Genomic DNA, 7,790 nt, shown 5'->3' on the forward strand with positions numbered 1-7,790 from the left:
CAGATGCAATTGCTTCTCGAATGTTGGACAGACATTTACGATAATCATGCAAGTAAATTTAAAAACATTTCATCACATATGTTAAACAAGATAAGCCGGTAATAGTGATATATATATAGATAGGAGTGTGTCAAAAAATATACATCGTCTTCGATCATAGGTTGAAAAACACCTTATGATCGGCAAAAATGATAAGTACAAAAAGTCAAAAATGTCACATGTGTCTACAAAGTGACTAGCCAATCACTGGTGGTGCTCCCTATACGACACCACTGCACGGGCTACCTTACGCAAAAATCTCCTAAACGGTCCAGGGACTGCGACTACATAGCGCTGAAGCTTGATAGGAATATCATCCATGGTAGTCTCAGGCATATCCGCCGTCAGACGCTCTAGATCATGCTCCAACTCAGCTAGTACTCTGCAGCCGCCGCGTCCTGTGGGGCCGGTACCGGTGCAACTGGATGTCTCCTCTCAAAAGGCCGGAGGTTGGCTGGGCGCTGTGGACCAACATCTGCATTTTGAAAATTTTTACTGTCAGTTTTGAGACGATATATATAAAAAAAAAAAAAAAAATACATAATTTGAAAACTTGTGAAAAATAAAGTACCTCTGTCATCCCATTGTTCTCCCTGTGGAAGAACCATGTCCGGATCACCTCGAAAATCTACTCCGGCATACGGAAAGTCCTGGATCGAAAAAACCTGGTCCTCTAACCAGTGAAAGTAACTATCAGAAAATCGAACAACTGCCGCGCCCTCGTCAGGATGCCGGGCCATCACCGCAACCCATCGTACCAGCTTTGGCTCCCGAGGACCCAAGATATCAACAGTGAGTTGCTGAGGGATCAGCATCGGAACTCTCTCTAAGGCAAAGCTCACGACTAAAGGCCCATATCCAAAAGTTTTCAGTCGTCCGTTCTTTGCCTTAGTCAGTTGGCTCTTCATATTAGCCGACACAGCATCACACCAGTTGAAAATGGTGCCTTGGTAACAGTCAATTGCCATCCGCATTTGGGACCCGGAAGCAATGTGTAAAGCGGCTGCGCCGCAAATTCTGGTAACCGTGAAAGCTATAACTTTGAGTTCACGCAGAGAGATGTGTTTGATCTCCACGCCTTTCGAATGGTGTGCACCAGGTGTGCACCAATCTTCCCGGAGACTAACAAGGGATTGGCCACCCGGCCTAGTCCCGGCTAGATTGAGTTGCTCGCCTCTATTTGGCAAGCCAGTGAGAAAGTATACATCAGAGGGCTCTATCTCGAGCTGGTGCCCTCCTATGTAAAAGCATTGCTCTTGAACGTTCCATCTCTCAACCAGCCATTCTAAGAATCTCACCTGAGCCCTCATGCCAGGTATGGCCCAGTATTTATATAGCCCGCATGCTTTTAGGGCATCAATGGAAGGTTGATGTTCAATTGCAGCTAAATCAACGTCCTCGTGCTCTCTTTCTCTCCAATCCAACATGGTGAGTGCCCTACACACCAAGAAACAATGATTAGAATTGATTTGGGGAAATTTGAATGGTTATTTGTGGAGATTGGGGTTTCAAAATCCGCCTTTCACGGAGGACGCACCCCGCGTTTAGAACACAGGGCGTCCGGACGCAGCTGGCCTGAAGGTGGGCTGCGTCCCCCGACCATTTTCCTGTATAGGAAAAAGTCGGGGGACGCAGGTCACCCGAAGGGCACCTGCGTCCACCGAGGCGCATTTTGAAACCTAAACCCCCCAAAAAACAAAACTAAAACCTAAAAATCAATTTTAATCGGATGAAATTGAAGAGTAGGATGTTGTAAAATACCTGGAAGAGACGGCGTTCGATTCTGACGGTCGGATTTTCCGCAGCGACCACGGGAAGTTTCTTGCCAAAAGCCCTTTTTTCAACCTCAACAGTAAAATGGTAAAAATGACATGGTAAAAAGTCTTTTTATAGGTTTTTTGGATGAATTTGTTCATTTTTCACCATGGAAAGATGTTTTTCGATGTATTTTTGCCTATCTTAAACAGGTATGAGTAATGTGTTGCTTTTGTGCAGGACAAAGGGACTTAGAGGGAAAATTGTCATTTTTCACGAACCAAAATATCAGAGTCATCTTTTAAGCCCTTTTCTGACTCCTAAAAAATGAAAAGATTGCCGAGCGTTTCTTTTACACTCGTTAAAACGGAATTAAAAGACGGTCCCCTTATAGCTCTTTTCTGACCGTAAAATCAGGAAAAGATTGCCGGGTTTTTGTCGTTTCAAACTCGATACGGAAATAAAACGACGTGTCCTTGATCGCTTTTTACTTTTCAGGTCAGTGACACTAATTATGAAAGTACTCCTTGGTCGCAAGATCAAGCGGTTCCCCCAGGTATTATTTTATACTTTTTCGGGCTTGAGGGACACAAATCTACGAAAAAGTTCAACTTGGAGTCTTCTTAAGTTTTTCAGACTCTCTAAAATTGAAAAACGCCGAGTTTCTCCTATACTGGGCTCGTTAAACATTTCACAGTAAAGGACCTGTTCAATTACAAACAGGAACGAACCACTCCTTCCTAGGGTTCGAATCAAAACTAGGTTGGACTCATCCGAAGGATGAGCTTATAATCAAGCATATGTTATCCTCCTCAAGCTTGTTAAAAATAAAGAGGTACTTGCCAGAAATGGTGGGGGAAAAGAGAGAAGAATGAGCCTATTTGTTACCTTTTGTCTCAGAAGAAACTTTATTACCACTCTTGAACACGACACTTTTCATTCACCTGGGTTGGGAAATCCTTACCTCACAGTTGATCAAACCACTTTGAAAGTCTTTAGCCGGGTTCCGGGGATTAACTTTGAGTTATTCATCACCAAGCCATCTGTCGTGTCGTTATGTGTTCAAGAGGTCTGCAAGCAAAACTTTCATCTGCAAAATACTTGTCATCCATTTGACCATCCCTGAGTCAGTCCTTACAGCAACATTTCTTCAACTTGAACAATGATTTCGTGTTGCGGGCTTGCCTGCAACGAGTCGCTTTCTATCGACATCAGCACATTATCTAGAGAGATGACTTAGAATCATCAGTACCTTGAAGTCTGCATGCATCAATGGCAATTATCTAGAGAGATGACTTAGAAATCGTCAGTACCTTGAAGTCTGCATGCATCAATGGCAGGTTTCTCGCCTTTGACGTCAGTTTACATCATTGACTTTCGATCAAAGGATTCCGTGAAATGTTCGACATCAACTCATTCATTCACATCTCATGGATTGTACTGGGTACTTTGAGAACCATTGACATTACTGGTGGTCTCTCTCACGCTTGTTAACAGTTTACATCATCGACTGGTAATCAAGTGGTTTCTACCATGTTCGACATCAACTCATTTATTCGCATGGCTAGAATCGTACCAATTCGAGAAGTAGAAATGAAGACCCTGGATCTAGTTTCCACCATCCAGGCTGCGAGGAGTTTTGTATTCATTATCTAAGTAGACTAATCATAAACAGATGGCTGCGCCCATACTGTGTCTACAAAAGTCTATGATTATGATGTACTGCAAGATCATTCCTGTATCAGAGTAGTTAGTCTGTTAGTTAAAGTTTTAATCTGAGTATGGGAATGCCTACCTCAGTGATGATATAATCTTATACATGTATTTTGTGTTGAAAATTGCAGGTTCTGACCAGGCTCTCCACGAGATAATCCTTGAAATGATAAAGCGCTTCACCCTTCCTAGATAATACAAAACCCTAATCTATTTCAGGCTTCGCACTTTAGGGGGCAATCTGTTACACTAAAAAATGTCACCATGACTATTTACAGTTAGTATGGCTCTATCAACAGTCATGCTACCCTCTTAGGCAAGTCTTATGCCTCTGCTCTCCATGTCAAACTCCAAAAAAGAGAGAAAGTCTTTCTAAATGTATTTATCTCTGGGGACGCAGGTTCTCTCAACCTTACCTGCGGGGACGCACCCAATGTTCACAAAAGCTGCGTCTTTGGACGCTCTGTATGTAAAGGGGCAGGTGCGTCCCCCTGTAAAGGTTAAAATGCGCAAGTTTCATCTTTAAAAAGTCACTTGTGGTCATTTCTAGAGCATTCTAGAAGGTTGTTCGACGTGTATTGAGCGCCTCCAGATGGTTCATGCACTCCTACCAAAGAGGAACTTATCCCATCAATAAGGGAGCTATCCCATCCAAAGAGGGGATTATCCCATTGATGGTGGACCTGATTAACTTCCTCTTGAGCACTATAAATACAGGCATTGGGCCAGAAGGAGAAGAGGTTGAAAGCTATACATTTCTAAGGGTAAATGCTGCAGGAATTAGGACTCCCATTTAGAAGCTTGTGAGGAGAGATTGCCATCTTTGCTTGTTCTATTTGGAAGTGGGTGAGCTTTGTCAAAGTAAAGGAGAACTCTTGATGGACCCTGGGAGGGACTTGCACAACACCAAGGCTCAGGTTGTATTTGTTCCTTTTGTTACCTATTAATGCAAATGAGTCCATTCTTCTCAATAACTTGTTATTTATGAGTTGTTTCATGTACTCCTTGGTCTATGTGTTAAATATGTTTTATTCTATGAGATTATCAAGTGCTATTTAATCGTTTGATTGTTAGTGTATGCAGGTTTCAAAGTGAAGGAGGAGCTCATCCGGATCAGCGGAGCTGGACTGCTACAACAGCGTTGGATTACAGGTAGGATCTAAACACTTGATTTCCCATATAGTAAATGCATGTTTAGAGAAGGATTGCTCTTGTTTGTCTTGTTTGTCACTAGAGAGTCTTAGGCTCCTAGGGAGGTTGGTTGTGTCCGCACAATCGACTCTTTCCGCCTGACAAATTGGCGACTCCGCTGGGGATTCCATTGATGTGAAAAGTCTTTTCCTTTGTGTGAACTTTGCTCTGAGAAAATTGGTTTATTTTTCTGGTTTTGGCTCTGTGACTTTGTCTGTGGGTGGGTTAGCTTAGGATTAGATTCATTTTGGTTTTTCTTGAGTTTTTCAGTAGGACGCACCCTCTGCGTGTTGCATAGTGCGTCCCTGGACGCACTGTCGCTGTGTGCACAGAGCGAGCCCGCACCTGTGCTAACGGGTCGCCTGCGTCCCCTGCTAAAATTTGAGAAAATTCTATTTTTTTGCATTTTTGCTCTTAGATTTAGTTTTTTTCTTAGTTTTTTACTGCCCAGATTCATTAGTCCTTTGTCAAGAGATCTTCACCTGAACTTGTTTCGATAGCATTGAGTGTTTTAGTGGATTTCATGGAATTTTAAGCCCTAGGGTTTGATTTTTGAGTAGGTCTTGTAGTGACTTTGGCGGTAGAAGTTGTCAAGCCTTAGATCTCTCTGATTTTGTCAGCATGCTAAGAAGTCAGATCTGTCGTAAAGTCTACCTGTGTGAGCAACTTACCATTGAGTTGTCTCTTTGGGCAAATTTCGAAGTGCTTGTTGTTTAAGTCTTGAATTCCATTTTACAAAAAGAACAAAAAGATTTGAGTTTTGTTTTGACTAGTCTTTTGATTCTGCATTAGCTGGTCCTTGATTTGATTTTGGTCAAGTAAAACAACCTAGAATCATCTTTGTGAGCTTTTGCCTTGTTAGGTTTGCTTAGAGTAATTTCCCTTTTGATTTGCTTGTGAGTCAAGTTTTCATAGTTTTTATAGCTTTTAAGATTGATTTTCGTTACAATAGATTTATATGCTTTATTAAAAAGAGAAAATACAAAAACATCTCCTTTGAAAAGTTTTGTTTCAAGTAGCTTTGAAAAGTTTTGAAAGAAAAAGAGTTTTTTCGTGCACGTAAGGAGTGGTCATGTTTGTATGCTTGAAAAGATAAAGAGAATTGTTTCCTTGATTGTCTTTATTAAGAAAGTTGTTTTCTCTAAAATTTTCATTCTCTCAACTCTCTTAGTTAAGAATTTCATTGAAAAAAGGAAAAGTTGCGTAAATCATCTTAGGTGCATCTTTGTAGTGGTTTGAGTCGAGTCTACACACCACTGGTTTCACTTCCGCTACCTTTTGTCTTTAAGAAAAACCATAAAATTAACGCTTAAAGTAAAATGGACGTAGTAATTTTTATTTACTAGGGCTCTGAAACACCTATTTAGATCAGGCTAATGTCTTGGAGTAGGTGAGTAATTAACTCTCCAAGACAACAAAACCAAACAAGTAGCTTATCTTGTGATAGAATAAATCCAATTGTCTCACTTGTACTCTGGGAAAGCTCCTCTTAAAGGAGAAGCACGAGCTCGTGTCCGAACCAGTGAGGGGATCAATCCCCCCTCGTTGGGAACGACGCCAGACACGCACATATTACAAACGGTAAACCTCGGATTAACCATTGTCGAGGAGCCAGGGGTCACTTGTCGGTAAACCTTGGATTATTGTCAAGGAGCCGGCAAGGGGATTGAGCTTGCTACTCTGCCCTTGCGTGATGTCGGAGTTTAGACTGTTCCCCCAGGTGCATTTGTTGCGAATGGTAACCTTAGTGACCATTATCTTTAGGATTCTACCGAGGTGACGGTGGGGGGAAGGTCCCACTGTACCTGGAGCAGACGTCGGCTAGACTCACTTGGATTTTCTGGGGGGTTCACTCCACTCGAGACGGTTAAAGTGGAGGAACTTGGTCCAGTCTATTCATTAAGCAGGTTGCCGGGGTAACTGTTCCACCCGCCACTTCTGTACTGAATCCAGCGATGTTGGGCTTCATCACCAACTAGCGCTTTCGGTCTGGAAGGCTACTGTTTGTGCTTGGTTTGACGCCCTAGATTCTTTAGGCGTGTGATTCAAATTTGTTTGGTTCTTTAGAGACTTTAGGTGGTTGGATTTGAATTTTTATTTTGTTTTCGTGTGTAGTAGTTAAAAGTTTTTAGCTGTGGCGGAATTATCGAGACAGTCCCATAGACTTCGGGGCCAGTCTCCTGAAGTTGTTTCTATGGCCGAATTGTTGAGAAGATCCCGTAGGCTTAGGGGATCGCCTCCTCGAGACGACCCAGGTAATCTAGAAGGTTTAAAGGTCCTTGTAACTCCTCCTAGTGGCAGTAGAGTAGGTTCACCTGAAGAAGGAGAATCTTCCTTGGTAGTCCATTCAGATTACCAAGGCTTAGAGACAGGGTACCGGAGCTGTTACAGTTTCTGAGCTTGTTGGTAGTTTTTCGTCTGCTAGTGATACAGGCGAAGAACCAAAAATATCTGAACCTGTTACTCTGACTTCTAGTGTTCCTGATTCACTGAGAATAGAAAGAATTATCACCGAAAATCTTCCTACTAGTTTGATTGCTATTGAAGAACTTTCTCCAGAGGAAGAAATAGGCGTCTCTAACCTTGAAGATCAACTTACTATTGTTCTAAGGGAGCGTGAATCTATCTTTTACAGTCCTCCTAGAAGTACTACTTGGTACGTTTCGTTAACCAATTATTTAGACAACTTTGGGCTAGGTTTTTCTACACCTCGTACTCCTTTTCCACCTGGAGGTATTCATACTCCTGTAAATATGTCTGGTCAGTCGTCCGTGTTTACTCAAAGTCCTAAATCTTTCTTACACGGCAGTCCTTCTGTTCCCACTGGGTATCAATCTCTTTCTGGTACCTTTGCGGGGGCATCTCCTCAACCCGTTGATCATGGGTTATTAGTTGGAAACAGTGGTAATATACCATTGGTGTAGGAGACATTTACATGATGTCAGGTTCAGTTCCCGTTTCCCAACCTCAAGGTGGCCAATTACCGCCTGGGGGCAACCTCAGTTAACGCCTGGGGGGCAACCTCAAGGTACATCATTTGTGTCTGGGGGACAACCTCAAGGTCAGTACGCACCTATGGTGCAATACATACC

Source organism: Pinus tabuliformis, chromosome 3_2 (assembly GCF_031772625.1).
Source record: "Pinus tabuliformis cultivar Carrire ecotype Pingquan chromosome 3_2, CPIR1, whole genome shotgun sequence".
Taxonomy (NCBI): Eukaryota; Viridiplantae; Streptophyta; class Pinopsida; order Pinales; family Pinaceae; genus Pinus; species Pinus tabuliformis.